This window comes from Gorilla gorilla, chromosome 4, assembly GCF_029281585.2.
Source record: "Gorilla gorilla gorilla isolate KB3781 chromosome 4, NHGRI_mGorGor1-v2.1_pri, whole genome shotgun sequence".
Classification (NCBI taxonomy): Eukaryota; Metazoa; Chordata; class Mammalia; order Primates; family Hominidae; genus Gorilla; species Gorilla gorilla.
Window position 1 is genome coordinate 88,002,415 of NC_073228.2, and position 19,246 is coordinate 88,021,660.

Below are 19,246 nucleotides of genomic sequence, written 5' to 3' on the forward strand. Positions count from 1 at the left end.
ATCAAAAGGCAGTTGCTAAAATGTCCAATGGGGGAATAAGCATGTTTCACATGCTATTGCATGTTATCCTCACAGCAAACTTAAAATGAATGTGATATTATTATTATTACCATTTATCGTAGAATATAATTGAGGCACAGATATGAAGATATGATAAAGATTCTCTTCCCAGTGTCACAGAATTAATAAAGGTAGACAGTATTGAAATGCACTTTTGTTTTTCACTTTACAATAGAAAAAAATGTAGAGAAAAGAGAAGATAGAGAGACAAGGAAGAACCCACGTGGGGATAGTGTCTGTAGGTTTCCCAGAGAGGCTGGTTTCCAAGAATATTACTGCTTCTGAGAGTGAAGGAAAGCAAAACTGTAATGGTGGGGATCAAGTGGAGCTGGTGAACACGGCTGGGAGCCCTCATCAACTCAAGTCCCTCTACCCCGAGTAAGGGGCCCTTGATGTGTCTGAGGGATGAAGGAAACCCATCCTAGGTTAGATTTAGAACACCACTGTGGGGCATGAGAAGGGAGCTAGCCAAAAAAAAAAAAAAAAAAGGCAAAAAGACTACTGAACAACACTGGACGAGGAGTCCATAAGGAATTGCAGATGAAGAATTTGTCACGGCAGCTTCTGCATAGCACTGTGACTTTCCTCTGAGGTGACATCAGTCCAGATACAGGCCTTGAAGAGGTAAGTTTTGGGACTGGTTTAAGGGTAGAGATTTGCAGGATCAGGGTGCTGGAAGCATGTAGAGAAATACAGGGAGAGGGCTATTTATTCAATCATACGATAAATATTTTTATCTCCTACATTCCAGGCTCTCAATAACTACTTGCTTGAGGAGTCAAGGGTGCTGATGAGGTAGTTTCCAAGTTTGCTGGGATGAATTCCTTTCCTCTAGGGAATGAAGGTCTGAATGGGAGCGACAAGCAGTTATATGAGTGTAAGGATGGGCGGGATCCTGACTTATAGGAGACTGTGGTTAGAGAGTGGGGTATAAAGTTTAAAATATCAAAGATGCAATATATCTTGATGGGGACAAGGTCTTGAAAAGGGTATAGCTATCTTCAATGCAGTGAACGATGTGGTAGACATGAGGAAGTCAAAGAACTGTAACAGCAGACATTATATTTGGCCAATCCTTCTGTTCCTTCAATTTGCTTGACACAAAGACTTTCAGGGTCGACTTTTCATCATGAGTATCCTGCTTCCAGATGAAAAAAGTGAGGAAGGGGATTCTATAGTCATAGAAAGCAGCTTCAATAGAGGATCAAAATAGAAAAACCCTTTGAGCCAAACTGTCTCAATTATTGCCTTAAAAATAGTGGAAACAGAAAGCATTTATCGCAAGAGAAGTTATGCTCTATCCTAGGTAGAAGTCTCTCGATGGCAGCTTCTCAATATATTCACTAATAGTAGATTTTTGAATGAGATCAATCTGTGTTTCCAATCACAAAATAATTCATTCAACTATGAATTTGAGCACATTGCTTATAAAATGTACACCCAGGCTTTGAATAGTTATGTGAAGTGTATAACACTTTTGATATAACTGTGTTCTACATTCTTCTGTTCATGCACACATAGAGGTGAAAAGAACTCTTGATTTGTAGCCAAATAATATTAGCAGTGAACATGCATGTACATGCCTAATTTAGATCTTGGGAATCATCAGACAGCTGGATGAAGGTTATGCTTTTCCCTCTGTACATTAAAGAATATGAATAAATGGTTTTATGGCTTCATAATTCAGAGTGCATTATATCAGTCAGCCTGAAAAATAAAAATGTTGGTCATAATTTGGCTACAGTTACTCTATAGAGGGAAGTCTCCCGAAGGCAACAATGTATGAAGCTCCTGCTACTAATTACCACCTGTGTTCAACATGCTCATCACGCAAGCCTGAGTCCGATGTGCCACTTGGAGCTCAGGAGGGCACTGTGATACTGAGCAAAGGGAAGCAGCAACTGAGTTCACAGTGACCAGAATAGAGCATGAGTTTATATTGTATCACAAAAGAGGATTGCCTGAAGTGGCTGTTCTGAGGCTGCTGCTGCTCAATGGAGCAATTTAGTAAAGTAGGCAGAATCCATGCTTTTGGCAATACTTACCTCTATGCTGGACATGCCAGCTTCTGAACTTTTCTGATATATGGCCAACAACATGATCTTCCTCTTCTCTGTTTCTACCATCCCTGCTTTAATCAGATCATCAGCACACATCCAGCCTGCTAGATATTCTTCTAATTGACCTCCTCCTTCTCTCCAGACACTCTATTCATTTTTTAAAAGTATGTATCTCAAAACACTGAACTTATTCTTTTGTAAGGCAGAGAATGCTAGCTGTTTCCTAATATCTATCTTCTCGTCCTTTGATGTAACAAACACTTAAGCTGAAGAATACATTTCCCTGCTTGCTTTGTAGCTAGGTGTGACCATGTGACTAAACTTTGTCCAAGGGGCTATGTAAAGAATTGGTGGGTGCAAGTTCTGGCTCACGGACTTGAAAACAAAAGCACTATTTCATCCTCTGCCCTGTTCTCCTTTAGTGCTGGCTAGAATGCAGATGTGATGGTGGGGGCTGCATCAACCATCTGAGATACCTGCTTAAGGTGGCAGAGCAACAAGGTGGAAGGGGCCTGGGACTCCAGCAATGGGATGCTGCCCTAACAGCTCTGGATTGCTTATCCTTGGATTGCTGTGAGGGAGAGGAATAAATTTTCACATTGTTTAAGACACTATTACCTTGGCCTTTATTTTAACAGTAAGTAAAGGTAATATAGTCTGAGGTACCTTGGTTGAAGGTCTTCATTGTCTCCCCATTGCTTAAAGATAAGTCCATGCCCCAAATGAGGGCATTTAAGTTTCTTCCAAATCCAGGTTCAGTTCACCTTTTCAGCATAATTCTCTGCCAATAGCCTAGTCCTGATGGCACCACATCTGTGCTGCTTTCCTGGACTCTCTGCAATTTTTTCCTGGCAGACTGAATTTTTTCTTCCTCAGTGCTTCCAGAGCAGTGTGTGTGTGTGTGTGACTTACATTTCCTTATAATTGCTTATAGTATAATTTGAGTTTATCTCCCTCTCTAGAGATTATTCCACTGCATCTTATTCACCAGAAGTAGACTCCACCCCAGCCCTCTACCCCTAGTTTTGTCACAGGTGGAGTGAACAGTGGATTAGCAAAATGGACAAAAAACTGAGGAATGTGTTTTTCTTAAGGAGTGGAACTCTGAATGAAATTGAGTAAAGAGGAATGGAATGAAGGTTTGGAGGCATGTTGCATCATTTTTAATTAAAATGGCTTTGGTGATGAGGGGGGGTGCTGAGGGAGGCCAGGAAATCAAACAGCATGGGGCAGATGCCTTTGGTTACTGGATTCAAGCTGGAAAAACAGTCCTTGACAGGCTGCAGTCATTACTGTGTATTTCTAGAACTTTGAAAGATAAGGAGGAAATCTGCAGACAAGCTCCATAGGGAAGAAAGGACTTGGGCTGGTGGAGTCCCTGAGAACAGGCATGTCTGGCTTCACTGCATGTGGAGAGGTCCTCCAGTGTATCCGACATTGACAGCTGCCCTTTGACATGCAGCTTCCTGCCGTGTCTGACTGGCGCAGATCCACTTGATGCCCAGTGCAAGATATCACAGCCAATGTGTTTAGTTTAATCTGCTTTATATACTGCCCGGCACTTCACCTTAAGCAAAAGATATCCTCAGTAGTCAACATTTGTGAATGAAGAATGTACCTGTCTTAGCATTTTAAGTTTCTATCGAAAAATTCTCCTTTGCTGAGATGCATATCCCAAACATCTAAGCCTTACGAGAAAGGTCTCTGGAATAGAGTCTTATGAATTCCAGTTATATGAAAGCAGGAGACAAGGGAAAAATTGTACCTATCTAAAGTTACAAACTGATTTCGAAAATAAACTTTGACATGAAACCAATGATACAATTTTTGTTCTTGTCCTTTTCTTTTTAAACTTCTGAATAAGCTTAGCACGGTATAGAAGGCAGAATTTTTCATGAATGAATTGAAGCTTGTCACATAAACATAGTGACTAAGAATGTGAGTTCAAGGCCAGATTGTGTGGGCACAGGGCCTTGTTCCATTCTATTATAACAGTATACTTAAACATGCTGCACTTCAGTTTCCTCATATGCAACATGGAGACAATATTACTGTCTACCACATAGCCCTCCTGTCAGAATTAAATGAGATAAAGATATGAGGGCTTCCTTCAGTGTTGCACACAGAAAGTACAATAAATATTAAAGCTATGCATTTTTATTTTATGTAACATTCATTTGTCTATTAACACTCCCTTTCTTTGACTTCTTACACAGTCTGAGACAATCAACTGTTTCAAGGATCATATCATATCACAGGGATCGGTGACCTTATAAAAAGAGAATGTCAAGAATCCAATATCGTCTTTTGTGGTAAGATAGTATGTGACTTGGGAGAATACAAGTGCGGGTCTAAGTAATGACTCCAGATGTGGTTTAGAAAAATAGTTTCTGTTATGTTGGTTTTTGTGAAGGTGTGGACAGGACTGGCATATGGTGGAATTTTGTAGGTAGGTTTTTTTAGGTGGCTAGTGGATAAAATCATAAATGTGGTGTGTGGGGGTGGGGAAAGGAATCTTAAAATTAACCCAGATGGCATTTTTTGGCACAAATCTTTATGTTGGCCACCCCTGAGACAGTGTAAGGGTTTGAAATGGACTTATGCCCAAATTCTTTATGGCATAATTTAGAAGATTTTAAGTAAAATGTGCTGCCACAATGAACACACACTGCTTTATGAATGGCCTGTTTATTACTGTGGTTCCGCATAGCTAGAACAGACTGGTCTAAACCAGACAAATTCATGCAGAGTCATGAAGTTGTACTTTAAATCTATTCCTCACTTCCAAATCCACTTTCAACTACATTAATGTGTAGATATTGCAATGAAATATACTGGGTTGTGCACCTTTTAAACAACTCTATGCGTGTCACTATTTAATGTGGAGCATGAAAGAATCTCTGATTACCAGGCTTCAATGTGCTCTTCCAGCCTGTGTGGCTCTGACTGCAGGAAATAGCAGCTCAATCTTTGAAGCAAAGACTTTTCCTTTGCCTCTGAGAGTAAATAGCCTGAGAAAGAGAAAGCTTCCTCACTCCAAGGAAGTCTAGATAAATGTGTGATAGGAAGGGAGAGGGCTGTCTGTTGTGTCTGTCAGAATGACACCTGAAGGAAGGCAGCTGGCTCCTGTGGAGTGATAAGGTGAAGGTTACTGAGGCAAAGATAAAAAGCTCACTTGGTCAAAATACATTACAAACGGAAAGATCTCCAACAGGAATTTTTAGCGTTGCACCCCAAGTCTTTCTCTGAACAAAATGACAATCTGTTCTGATTTTTTGAGGGAATATAAGAAGCATACTCCACTAAGTGGAACAAGGGCAGAAAACACACACACACACACACACACGCACACACACACACACACACTCCTGAGAAGCTGGTTTCACTAGCTGTATGTGGCCGACTCCTTCTCTAATGGAACACTTTGAGAGACTAAGTCATTTCAAAGAAGCAGGATAGACAAGAGAGGATTTTATTGCTTGAAACGGGAATTTTATTGCTCCAGACACAAGCATTGTTGTTGTTGGTGGTGGTGGTATTGAAAGTCCGGGAGCTCCAGGAATAAAACAACTAGATGTATAGGGCCATGGAAAATCTCACTAACTCAATTCTGTGGTTGATGTTTTTCAAACATCTTAAAACCCTTACCTGCTTTTGACAAACAGGCACTTTTCCTTACTGTGAGATATCTCCTTTCCCTTCACAGTTACCGCCCAACTCCATCCCAATGTTGCCTCCACAGTGATTTTATGAGGTATTATTTTCTACTGTATATATTCCCTGAAAATTTAGTTTCCCCTACCTGCAAAATACAGTCATATTATCACAGTGACCAGGTTCTTTTCATACTGTAGAACACTCCTTAGGTCCACACATATGGGATTACCTCTCTAACACTCCTCTGCACCTCCGTGTACTTTCCCAACCATTATTTATTTATTTATTTATTTATTTATTTATTTATTTATTTATTTATTTATTTATTTATTTTTTAAGACTTACATGCTTCTTGATAATTGCTTTTCCTAAAAGTTATCTGACAAAATATGTGGTGTAATAAGCAGGTCTTAAAGGGAGACAATTATTACTTCCATCTTTGAAAGAATAAAAAAAATCATTCTCTCTTGCTAGCTTCTTTGAGATGCCATTTTAACCTCTATGTTTTTTTCCATTCCTTCCAGCAGCAATCCATAGTGTAGCAGGAATTCCTGAAGAGGCTGTTTGACCATTGCCAATTCAGATCTGTCTTAATGAGCAAGGCCACCAGGGGGAGCTCCTTGAGTGAGCTTCTGCGGGATCTCAGGAAAAAGGCAAGGCAAAACATTAAGAGGGTAGTGTATTTGCAAGACTGACATTCCCTGCCTTCAGGGGCCACAAAGACCATCTTCCCCGCTGGGCAGCTTACTGGGTAGGAAAAGAAACGCCCCACTAGAAAGAAGGAAATTGTTAGTGTTTAAAAGGAGATGGACAGGAAGCAATGCTTGACTGTTGGATGGCCAGGGGTGGTGGTGGTAAGGAGTTGAGTACAGCATAGTGGGCATTCTGGTAATTTCTAGGCCTAGATTTTAGGAATCCATTAAAAGTCAGGGAGCTCCAGGAATAAAACAACTAGATGCATAGGGCCATGGAAACATGAAAACATGGATGAGAGCGGATAGCTTTATGAGGAATGGGGTAGTGGATCAGCACCAGGTGGTGGTCTACTGATGGAGTAAGTAACAGAAGTGAACGAGGGAAAAGGGGTATTTCTGTTGGCACAAGTGGAGTTTGTTAGAGCAGAGTGCACGAGCAGCTACAATGATACCAATGTAAAAGACTAGATCATTCGTTTTTGAAATGATGGAGGAAATGGTAAATGTCACAAGATGGAAGAAAAGGAAAAATGCATAGATGAACTTTTCCACAGACTTTTTTGAGCTAGAAGGAAGGAATTTGAAGAGACTAGAAGTTCCAGGAATTCTGCTCATAGTGCGTGAGTCAGATTTACTGTTCTGATACCATATTAAAATCCTATCATCTAGGATGACTTGGGAAAGACTATGCTGAATATTTTGTTTGCACGTACCAAACAATATCTATACTTCCTGTCACAAAGACAGGGTATTTAGACCTTTAAATATGATATGATAACTTTCTATTTCCAGCATGTCTATTAATAATAATTTCCCCCCATATAAGCTATATTTTATTTGGTAAAACAAAAATGAGAAAGAACCAGAGCAAACTAGAAGGGCTAGCATTTTTCTCCCCCCGTTTGTGGGAGAGAATTCCATCTTAAATGCCACATTTATCTGTAGCTCCACTGTAGTAACACTGGCTGCAATCTCTCAGAAAGACAGTGAACCATTCCATCAAGCTAAGCAATAGTCTTCCACATAGTGGAGTGACTGGCAGACACATCAATGATGGCTCTAGCTGAAAGTTATGGTTGGCACAGCTCTGGCACTGCAAACGTTAGGAAGATGCCACCACAATAAACCTTCCATGGCCCCATGAATGAAGCTGCAGTAGTCTGCCCCTGGAACAGCTGGCTTGAAAGAGTTCTGTGTGCAATAGGCTTTTCTAGACCTGCAGACTGAAGTAAAAGCTGCGTGCAATTAAAAAAATATTTTAAATGTTGTGTTTGTATTTTGACACCAATGTTGGGGACACTGGGATAGTTGAGGCACATTACTGACTCCTTTCCAGCATGCTTTCTGAACTGAAAAGGGAGTGAATTCAGAGACTTGTGGCTTTAGGTGAGTTAGACCTTTACAAGTATGTTTGATTTTTCTCTCTTTTTTTTTTTTTTTTTTTTTTTTTTTGCCTAACCAGCTATTTCTGAATTCATGAGTAAAAAAGTTCAGGATCAAAAATGAGCTGAAGGAAGATGAGGATGAGAATGAGAAAGGAGAGATAGAAAGACAAAAAGAAATAGACAACGAATGGGCAAAGAGAGGGAGAGACACGGTAACCAAAGGAAAATTTATAGATATGCTTTGAAATGTCAAAATATTTCTTACCTCTTTTAGTTTATTATAATTTATTTAGCAATACCTAGCGCATTAAATTATAACTATACAAATGACAATCCTTTGAGTGTCTATGATTAACTTTTCATGTGTTTTTTTCTGCAGAATACAATTACTAAGAATTCTTATATATCTATTTTGAATTATTTAATTTTACATGTAGTTATACAATTACTCCCAATTTCATTTAAGACCCTCAAATAAAGAAACAACAATATATGTTGTGTCACAATTCATTGTGCTTTGATGAATGATTGTGAGTGCTTTACCATTTGCATATTACTCAGCTCCTTCATTTTATTGATAGGAAAATAAGCTCAGAGAGGGTTAAGTTTTGTTTATGAATTTGGCTCAATTATATATTAATTATTAGCTCATGTGTTCATTCTCCACAGACCTTCATATCTTTCATTGCAGTCTTCTCCCAAGTCTTTAATTTCAAGTTAAGACAGAAAAGCTGGAGTCTAGGTGTCACACGGAAGTATTTTGGGGACAACCCCTGCTGAATGAGTTACATCTCCTACACTTGGCGCTAGCCAAGGTCATCTGAGCTTGGGAGGAAAGGTGTAGGGGAGGGGAAGAACAGCTCTTTTGCATTTGTGCAGGTTCTACACTCACCTGGTTCTCCCTTTGGTGCTGTGGGGGATATCAATCAAGACAGGAAGGGACCTGTGGCCTGCTGTCAGTCCAGAATCATGGGAGTTGGTAGCCTCACAGATGTGCTTATCCTGTAGTGTCTTGGATTCCCTACAGTGAAAGTGGCTGAGGCAGGGTGCAGAGAGTATCTGAGGATAGCTCCACATCTTCCTCCCTATGGAGAATCTCATGATATTTGTTTGTTTCTTCATTCATTCACTCACTCATTCATTCATTCTACAAGTATCTGTAGAGAATAGATGTCTGAGTAGGACTAAGAATCGGCAGTGCATGAAAGCCCTCATGGACTGTACTCTAGTGAATCTTCCCAGACATCCAAAGAAGGGCTCACTGCCAGGTAAAGTAGAGGTGGTGGTAAAGGATGGTAGCTTCTGATGGCATGATGGAACAGCAAGTTGCCAGATGGAGAAAAATCCTCAACATGGATGGCAACAGAGAGGTCATTGATAGGATAGGTTGTGTCTGTATATCTCACCAGATGCCAGATAAGAGGAAGTGAGTGCCTCCTGTCCCACAAACTCACATGGCCTTCTATGTGTCCTAACGCTTAGACTAATCCCAGGATGAAAGAATGGCAGGGGGCAATGAATGAATTTGAGGAGAAACTAGTAAATTTGTAAAATAACTTGGAAATGACTAAAGTAACTGAATTTCTTTTGGAAATGACTCAATTACTTTTTTGTGTTTGTGTGTGTGTGTGGAGTATTAGGTGAAATATAAAGAAAGTAACAATCCTGTGTGGTTTTGTTTTGGTGTGTTTTTTTGTGTGTGTGAATATATTCCTGCCACAGTGACAAAAACAAAAATAAAAAATATATCAAATAACCCTGAAGTGTGGTGAACACCTCTTGTGAGTATCAGGGACAGGTATAGGTTATATATATATATATATATATACACACACACACACATATATATATGTATATATACATATATATACATATATATGTATATATACATATATATATATGTATATATACATATATATATATGTATATATACTTCTCAGGTCTAGAATATCTATATGTCAGGTCTAGTATGTATATATTTTCATAGGAAAAATTTTCCAGAGGAAAAACTACTCGTAAGCTGGAGAGAAGATTTGAATCCAGAAGGTCTGTCTGATTTCCAAACTTGAGATTTATCTTTTGGAGGAGAAAGCAAGACAAAATCTGGTTTTATTAACTGATAATATTAACGATACCAATCCTTTGCACACATGGGCACTCTGGGTGTGTCAATTTAAAGAAAGTATACCTGAAAAATGAAAGAATGTGCTTCTTGCCAACAGATGCTGCACAATCTTATAGGGTGTCTAGTGCACTCCCTTGGGATAGACTGGGAGAGTTAGGTTTGCAAATAGAATTTACAATTTTAAAACACCTAATTTAGGTCTATGCTAATAATTTAAAGTTTCTGTATTTGTATTTTTTTTTAAATAATGTCAATGTTTGAGCTTGTGAATAACTTTTTTTTTGTTGTTTGTTTGTTTGAGACAGAGTCTTGCTCTGTCACCCAGGCTGGAGTGCCATGGCGCAATCTCGGCTTACTGCAACCTCCACCTCCTGGGTTCAAGCGATTCTCCTGTCTCAGCCTCCCAAGTAGCTGGAACTACAGGCATCCACCACCATGCCCCACTAATTTTTGTATTTTTAGTAGAGGCAAGGTTTCACCATGTTGGCCAGGCTGGTCTCAAACTCCTGACCTCAGGTGATCCACCCACTTTGGCCTCCCAAAGTGTTGGCATTACAGGTGTGAGCCACCGTGCCAGGCCTGACTTTTTCTTTAGAAACAAAATCTGTAGCACAGGTAAGACTATAACTCTCAAATGGATCATTATTTTTGTTAAAAGTTAGCTCATAATACTGAAACCACTTCACTGGAATGAATGTCTTCTGATAAATGTTCTTGACACTACAGTAAATTCCAGCTGAGCCACAGTTATTGTTTTAGGGCTTGAAATGTGATAGAGGCCAATTACATTTTTATTTAGCCAGTGTTGTATAAATTCTGAAAGATGAAAAGATATGCCAATGAAAAAAATATGACTTGTATAGGGAAACTATTGCTCTTATTTCCATGTGGTGGTGAGAGTCAATATACATAAACCAGAAGATAACCGGTTAAGAGATATGTGTTTTTAATATGTTAATGTTTTTACTTTTTTTCTCTTGAGAATATACATCAATGACTCTCATTTCCCATTAATTTGTAGAAGTGTCCTAATGAGAATAGTGGAATCCTCTATCAATTCAAGTTTTCAGAAACACAACACTGCCTTTCAATCCATTTTCTTTTCAGTAATATGCTATTTAGACCATAAACTATGAGACAAATGTACAATTATTCAGTTTTACTTGCATTCTTCAATAAATTATTGATATAAAAATTACAAATAATGTTCTTTGAATGAAAAAGTAACTCAAATATTTTGCAGATAGCATTACAAAGTAAATCTTGGCAGAGTCAACATGTTACCACTTCAAAACATTTTCAGGAGCCTGTGCCATGCTTTCTCTAGCAGCTGCCCTACCCACTGCTAGCTCCAAGGCTGTGCACCACAGTCCAGGCTCTGAGACAGCAATGAGCTCAGAGCTCTGCCAGCACAAGAGCCAGCTCCAGGCATGAGAACCTGTTGGATATGCACTGACTTGGTTGTTCTGCTTGGGGGCATTGGTTGAGGATTCCTGCTCCAAGATAACCTACTAGATGCAGCCAGGAGGAACATCTCCCATATTATGTAAAGAGACCTAATCTGTGACTCACTGGCATCCATGAAAGGGATGCGAAGAATGGAAACAATATGGAAAACATATTTCAGGATATCATCCATGAGAACGTCTCCAACCTAGCTAAAGAAGCCAACATTCAAATTTGGGAAATGCAGAGAACCCACACAAAATACTTCACAAGAATATCTTGCCCAAGACAGATAATTATCAGATTATCCAAAGTCAAAATGAAAGAAAATGTGTTAAAAGACTCAGTGGTATGCTGTCTTCAAGAGACCCATCTCACATGCCATGACACCCCTAGGCTCAAAATAAAGGGCTAGAGAAACATCTACCAAGCAAATGGAAAACAGAAAAAAAAGCAGGGGTTGTAATTCTGATTTCAGACGAAACGGACTTTAAACCAAAAAAGATCAAAAAAGACAAGGAAGGGCATTACATAATGGCAAAGGGTTCAATACAACAAGAAGACCTAACTATCTTAAATATATGTGTGCTGAACACAGGATCACACAGATTTATTGATATGGTTTGGCTGTGTCCCCACCCAAATCTCATCTTGAATTGTAGTTCCCATAATCCCCATGTGTTGTGGGAGGGATCCAGTGGGAGGTAATTGAATCATGGTGTGGGTTTTTCCCATGCTGTTGTGATAGTGAATAAGATTCATGAGATCTGATGGTTTTATAAAAGGCATTTCCTCTGCACACACTCTGTTGCCTGCCAGCATGTAAGATGTGCCTTTGCTCCTCCTTTGCCTTCCGCCGTGATCATGAGGCCTCCCCACCCATGTGGAACTGTGAGTCCATTAAACCTCCTTTTATTTATAAATTACCCGGTCTTGGGTATGTCCTTATAGCAACATGAGAATGGACTAATACATTTGTAAAGCAAGTTATTAGAGACCTTCAAAGAGACTCAGTCTCCCACACAATTATAGTGGGAGACTTCAACACCCCATGGACAGTATTAGATAGATTATCAAGGTGGAAAATTAACAAAGATATTCAGAACCTGAAATTAACACTGGACCAAATGGACCTGATAGACATCTACAGAACTCTCCACCCTAAAACAATAGAATATAGGTTCTTCTCATTGCCACATGGCACATACTCTAAAATCAACCACACAATTGGACATAAAACAATCCTCAGCAAATGCAAAAGAACTGAAACAATACCAAACATACTCTCAGACCACAATGCAATTAAAATAGTATTCAAGACTAAGAAAATTACTCAAAACCATACAATTACCTGAAAATTAAACAACCTGCTCCTGAATGACTTTTGGGTAAATAATGAAATTAAGGCAGTTATATAAAGTCATCAATGCAATAAAAGAGCTTTTTCATCTGTTAGGGGGAAACTGGCATCAGCTCCTGCCTAAAATTCTACCATCATTATTAGCAACTTTTCTGAGTGTAGGCTGAATGTCAGTTTGGTTATCTGGATACCCAACTCCACATAAATTTATTGAATGAATGAAGAAGATCCTAGAATTTTTGTTTTCTTTTTTATCTGATATATGATTCAGCTGATAGATTCTTACAATAACTAGTCTAGCCACTTTTGTAGGAATGAGAGTGAGAAAGAGAGGGCTTTCATACTCATTTCAAATGTAATGTGTAATCCTTAGCACAACCAGTGGAGAGGAGATGAGAGCAAACGTTGGAAGTATTACTTTTATGCTTAAGGTTTAACTAAGACAGGAAATTTGCAGGCTATGTTAAATGCATTGCATGACTGTCAAATACCCATAGTCTCCCATGCTGGGAGGTTGCCTTTAATAAAAACAGTAGACAGGTATTAGAATTTATCAAGACTCCAGCCTTAGCACGTAAGATTTTTATTAGAAAAAGGGGGCTCTTTTGCAAATATGATATACACAAAGGCACTGTCTCTAGACAGATCTTTCTCAGGACATTTAGCTTGCCATATCAAAAAACGTTGGATTTCGATTTGCACTCATGCCCCTTGGCCTAGCTACTTTGTGCATGACATAACCAGTTCAGCCTTATACAGGTTTCCTGGACAGAAATTTTATCCTTTATATTTGAATGAATATTTTTGTTTTGGCCATTAGTAGACACTCAATAAATTTCTCAGTTGATAGAGTGCCTGCAGCACATGTTTCTAATCATTATTTACTGCTAAATGGCTTTAAAAAGAAGTAAATGCACATATATGACAACATACTTTTCCTTAAGAAGGAAAAGGATTTTGGCCAAAGGAAAAGGATATTGGCCCAAACCAAGACCTAGAATAACTTACTGTATAGAAATCAAGTACTCACAGTAGACTACAGATTGAACATTCATCAACCTTATAGGTGCTGCTGATAAATAAGCCTACAAACAGTTAAGGATCTTAAATGATCTTTTCACCACATTCAACATGCCTTATCCAGTTTCATGCCTTACATTTTTGGAAGATTATTGAACATTGAGTGGGTATGAAAAAATAGACAAAAGAGCCAGGATATTTTCTTTTTTCAGAAAAGGACAAGAACAAAGTAATTGTAAAGAGACAATAACAACCAGTTTTCAGACTTTAGTGAAATAACACGGATTCAGTTTCACTAAAGATATAATTCAAATATTAGTACAGTCATTGGCCATTAGAATTGGTAAAGACTTACTTAGGCTATGCTATCCTTTCTTAAATATTGGATGAATAATGACCTAGGGAATTAAATATTTAAACAAATGTATCTCAGGGTTGGTGGTCCCTTAATTCCAGTTGGCTAACATTTTTTCAGTTTCTTCTCATTTGCTGATGAATAACTAACAGAGAATGGACTATTTAAATCAAGTTATATAAATTTAATTTACTCAGTACATTAGGTTATATAGGGTTATCTGTAACCGATTAAGGTCCTAATTCTACTAAGTTAAAAGTCACCAGAGAATGAAAAAGACAATGCCCTATCTATTTATTGTTAAGAAGCTGGTTCCTTAAATTGTGCTGTTACTATACTATTTTCTAAGATATTATTTGCTATTCAGCTTCTCTTCTAGTTAAGAGTATAATTCTTTGTTTTGCTAAAACTTTTTAAATACATGATATTTATATACCCATTATTATTGGGTACATGTGATATTTCGATATACAAATAGAATGTGTAGCAATCAAGTCAGGGATTTAGGGTATCTACCACCTCAAACATTTATCATTTCTTTGTGTTGGGAACATTTCAAGTCCTCTCTTTTAGCTATTTTGAAATATACATTATTGTTAACTATCAGCACCCTGTTGTGCTATCAAACATCAGAATGTATCTCTTCTATTTGGCTGTGTGTTTGTACCCATTAACCAACCTGTCTTCATCCCTTCTTCCCACTTCACACCATTCCCAGCCTCTAGTAACTATCATTATACTCTCTGCCTCCATGAGATTACGGTAACTCTTAAATATTGGAAACTGTAACTCAAGACAGAGTGTTCTTGAATTTTCTTTGTATTCTTTGGAGTTTTTTTGTTAATGGAAATACTTGTGGTTTTTCTTATCTATAGAGCACTGTTTTCAGATTTTTCTTAAATAGAAATATGTTTGATTACTGTATTAAAGATTTCATGCTCTTCATATGCAGATAGTCCATTTACTGTGCCTTGGAATAGCAGAAGCTTTGACATCTTGGGATTATTACTCACTTTTTAAAAAATTAATGCCATCATATAATCTCAAAGTGTTCATTAGCTGTTCAGTCACTTGTGGATTGTTTAAAATATATTTATGTGATGGTCAACACTTCATCCACAAATTATTTAAAATACATGTTATCAGGTAATATCAGTGTGTTAAATTATTTTTACTAATAGGACAATATGAGAAACTGTAGAATAAACAATTTGCGACTGCTTGGCTGGAGGCAGGTCCTTCTTGTTGTTCTCGTATTAGTATGTAATGAAATCCATTTTCAGTACACCTTGACTTAAAAGAAGAAAGAGTATTGAACAGGGGTGAAGGATGTCCTTAGATCTATGTGCAAATTATAGCCCTGCAACCTGGGCAGATCTCCTCATTTCTTTCGGCTTTTCTTTGTCCTCTTATAAAATGGACATGCAAATCCATAGTTATCATGAGTAGTAAAGTGGATGTTTTAGGTGTTATGAATATTAAATTTGATGGTTTTAGGCCTATTTTAGATGTCACCCTCATAGGATGCCTTCCCTGATCTGCTTCATTGATTGGTATAGGTGCCTCTACTCTATCTTCTCTTTGCACATGCGGCATATTTTTGTCATAATATCCATCATAATCATTTGCTTTCTTGTCTACCCCCAGCTTCTCTCTCTATACTGTGAGTTCCAAAAATCACTGTATTTTCATCTCTGTATTTCCAGGTCATCATACAATGGCTGGTACAAAATAGATGCTTAGATTCTACTGAAAAAAAAATGATTAACAACAAAAGAAGTTGGACAATCTCAATATTTTCTTAAGACAAATACGGTAGTTTCTCCAAGTGTATTATTTATGAAAGAAATTAGCTTTTCTTTATATCTCCAGTGAAAATGAAAACATATTTTAAAATTTTGCAGTACTTATATTACAGCGTAATGCTACAGTCTGGAGGTACAAGTATCTGTTATATTAGGCTTGGGTGAGAAAACACTCAAGAAAGGAATTAGTGTTATGACCTTCTGAAGTATGGAATTAGAAGGTTAGAACGAGGGTGTGGAGGGCATTTGATTATGAATTTTTAAGCCAGAGGTCGCTTTAGAAAAATCTACCTAAAATGCATCATGGTTTATTAAAACAAACAAACAAACACCCAACATATGGATCTGCATTATGATTAACCCAAAGTGGCAGGTCCCTCGCAGGCAGCCTTGACTCATGCTGCAAGCCCACCTTCGGGCCATATTCAATACTTGGGTGAATCTTCTTTAGCTGAACAACGAAATGTGATGGGAAGACATTGGTATTTTGTTAGAATATTTTATGGGGAGAAGGGCAAAGGGCTTTACCTACTATATAGAAAAAATGCACACAGTTCTGTGTTATACACTTTTTGTTTTAAAAAGCCTCTCAGGCTTCTGTCAGCACACCTCTTCTCTCTTCCCACCAAGACTCTAGCAATCTTCTGTTTACAGGAGCCATACAAATCTGGCTCTAAACTCATGCTGGCCACCCAACATACCAACACCTGGAAGCTAGCAGACACCACTGATTTAGAAAGCAGTTAAAGAGACTGTGTTGCCGTGGTTTTCAACTTTTACATCTGTCTCTGAGTTAGAAAAATAATTTACACTGTGATCAAGCACACATATATACTCAGGAATATAATTGAAATAAAATCTTTGTAAAATAATTTTTACAATGGACTTATATTTTTCTCTCCTCCTATTCTAACTCCTTCCTTCTCGTCTCTTCTCTTGTCCTGAAGTGTTTAATGTTTTTAAAAAGATACTACTAGTCTGGACCCAGCAGTTTCTCTATATTAGCAGTTTGAAAACATTGTTTTACTATTGTTTACACGTGGTTTTCAGACTCTCAGTCCACGTCTCAAGCATCTTATCAAGGTGTTTATACCACTACAAACAGTGATTTTGAGCGGGGAGTGGGTAGGGAGGATGCTTCCACTATTAAAAAGTAGCATTTAAAAAATATTATTACCTAAGAAACTTGACAACAGAGGAAATAAAGCTGCCTAATACTGATTATTTAGTGCTTCCTTTGAGATATGCCATTTTTAACCTCTTTGCCCAGTTCCTCTTTCCTGGGTCCAGCCAGAAAATGCCTTTAGCCTTGAAAAGCACTGTGCTTCTCATGTTCCCTAGGGCCACTGGCCTGCTAAAGTTTCTCTTCCTGAAAGGCAAAGCCTTTTTTATTATTAATGTTTCTTTAAATCCCAACTATACAATCACTAAAAAGTGGAAAAATGATAAAATATGTGTAAATCCATGTTTGTCACTTATTCATCACTGAAAACATTCCTTATCTCTTTGTCATAGGCACGGTTGTCTTCCCTCGAATTCTCAGGAATGTTTTTGCCTGATGCTTATGTAAGTTATCACAAGCTGTTTCCATATTGGCCATGGGGGATATACTGTTTGTTTGTTTGTTTTTAAATGGAGTCTTGCTCTGTCACCCAGGCTGGAGTGCAGTGGCGCGATCTCGGCTCATTGCAACCTCCACTTCCTGGATTCAAGGGATTCTGCTGCCTAGCATCCCCAGTAGCTGGGATTATGGACATGTGCCACGATGCCCGGCTTATTTTTGTATTTTAGTAGAGACTGGGTTTCACCATGTTGGCCAGGTTTATCTCAAACTCCTGACCTCAAATGATCTGCTCGCGTCGGCCTCCCAAAGTGCTGGGATTACAGGCATGAGCCACCGTGCCTGGCCAGAGATATATTGTTTAGATGCACCATCAGTTTCACTGCCACCTGCTCCCAGGTGGCAGCAGGTTGAGCTTACATTGTAATTTATCATCGTTAACATATGTGTGGATATATGAAGGGCACTATGGGGATTTTACATAAATATAGAGCAGTGTGGTTCATGCCTTTAAGGACATTAAAATAAAATTCAATCGGAAGCAGTCACCATAGGCAATGCTTAATCATGTAATATGGTGGCCATTTGCTGATGGTTTGACACCATATTTCCAAAGTATTAGTGCTTTCATATGACTCAATCAGCTTCTGCGAAGTTATGCAAAAATTGTTGAACATGGGGCCTTTTATGTTTTCCTATTTCTGCTACCAAATTCATTTTATAGAAATAACTCTTTGAGTAAGGGCACTTGCCTACTGTGGAAAACACTTTATTTGGTGGCAATGTTGAAACAGCCAATATGAATTATAGGCATTTACTGCAATAGAATCAAGAAACTTATTTCCCCCTTCAAAATCAATAGAAAAATTGTTACTTCCACTAGGTATTCTTTGTCTTTGTAAAGACAAATGACAGTGCATTCTATTTCAGGGTGGTTGAAACATTTCTCAACTGGCAAAGTTGTTTGGTCTTCTATTTTACCTGTGCAGATAAAAGGATCCTTTTGCATCTCAAAGGCTAGAGGCAATATTTTTCACAAATAAATAGCATACTAAAGTGATTGTTAATTTTTTAAAAATTAGCCTTTTGAAAAGAGAGAGCACTGAATTTCTGACAGTAAACATTAATGTTTCTTTATCAAAATCTTAAAGTCATGTATGCAAAGCTGAAATGATAGATGTTTTAAAATTCAGGTTATATAGAGATAATATTTTCCATTCATGAAGTTATTAGTAATACTTTATAAAAAACACAAATTTCAGCCTATGCAGACTTTTCTTCTTGGAATTTGAAATGCTTTTATTATTTTTGAATCTAGAATCAGTACTCTTAAAAGTTTTATACTTGAAAATTTTCTGTTGGATAATTATTAAATATTTTGCTGTCATGATAAAACTGTACCCTGTATAAATGTTGTCATGATTCCTTATTAGCGCTACTGAAAATATATATGTATAATTTCTCTTATTTAATAAAAGCACATTTATTGTTTGTTTATGAGTATATGCAAAAATTAGGCAAACAATGGAATCCCATTGATCTGCTGATATTAAAATGCATTTAAATGGAAATGTGTATGAGTACATAAACGTGATTAGTCAGTTCTGGGAGCTATCAGAGACTCACTGAAGCTCAAATAAGTAGTAACCTTTCATATCTTAATTTCTCCCTAAATTGTTTGCATCCTAAGAAAATGTCAAAACAATAGCAAGTACAC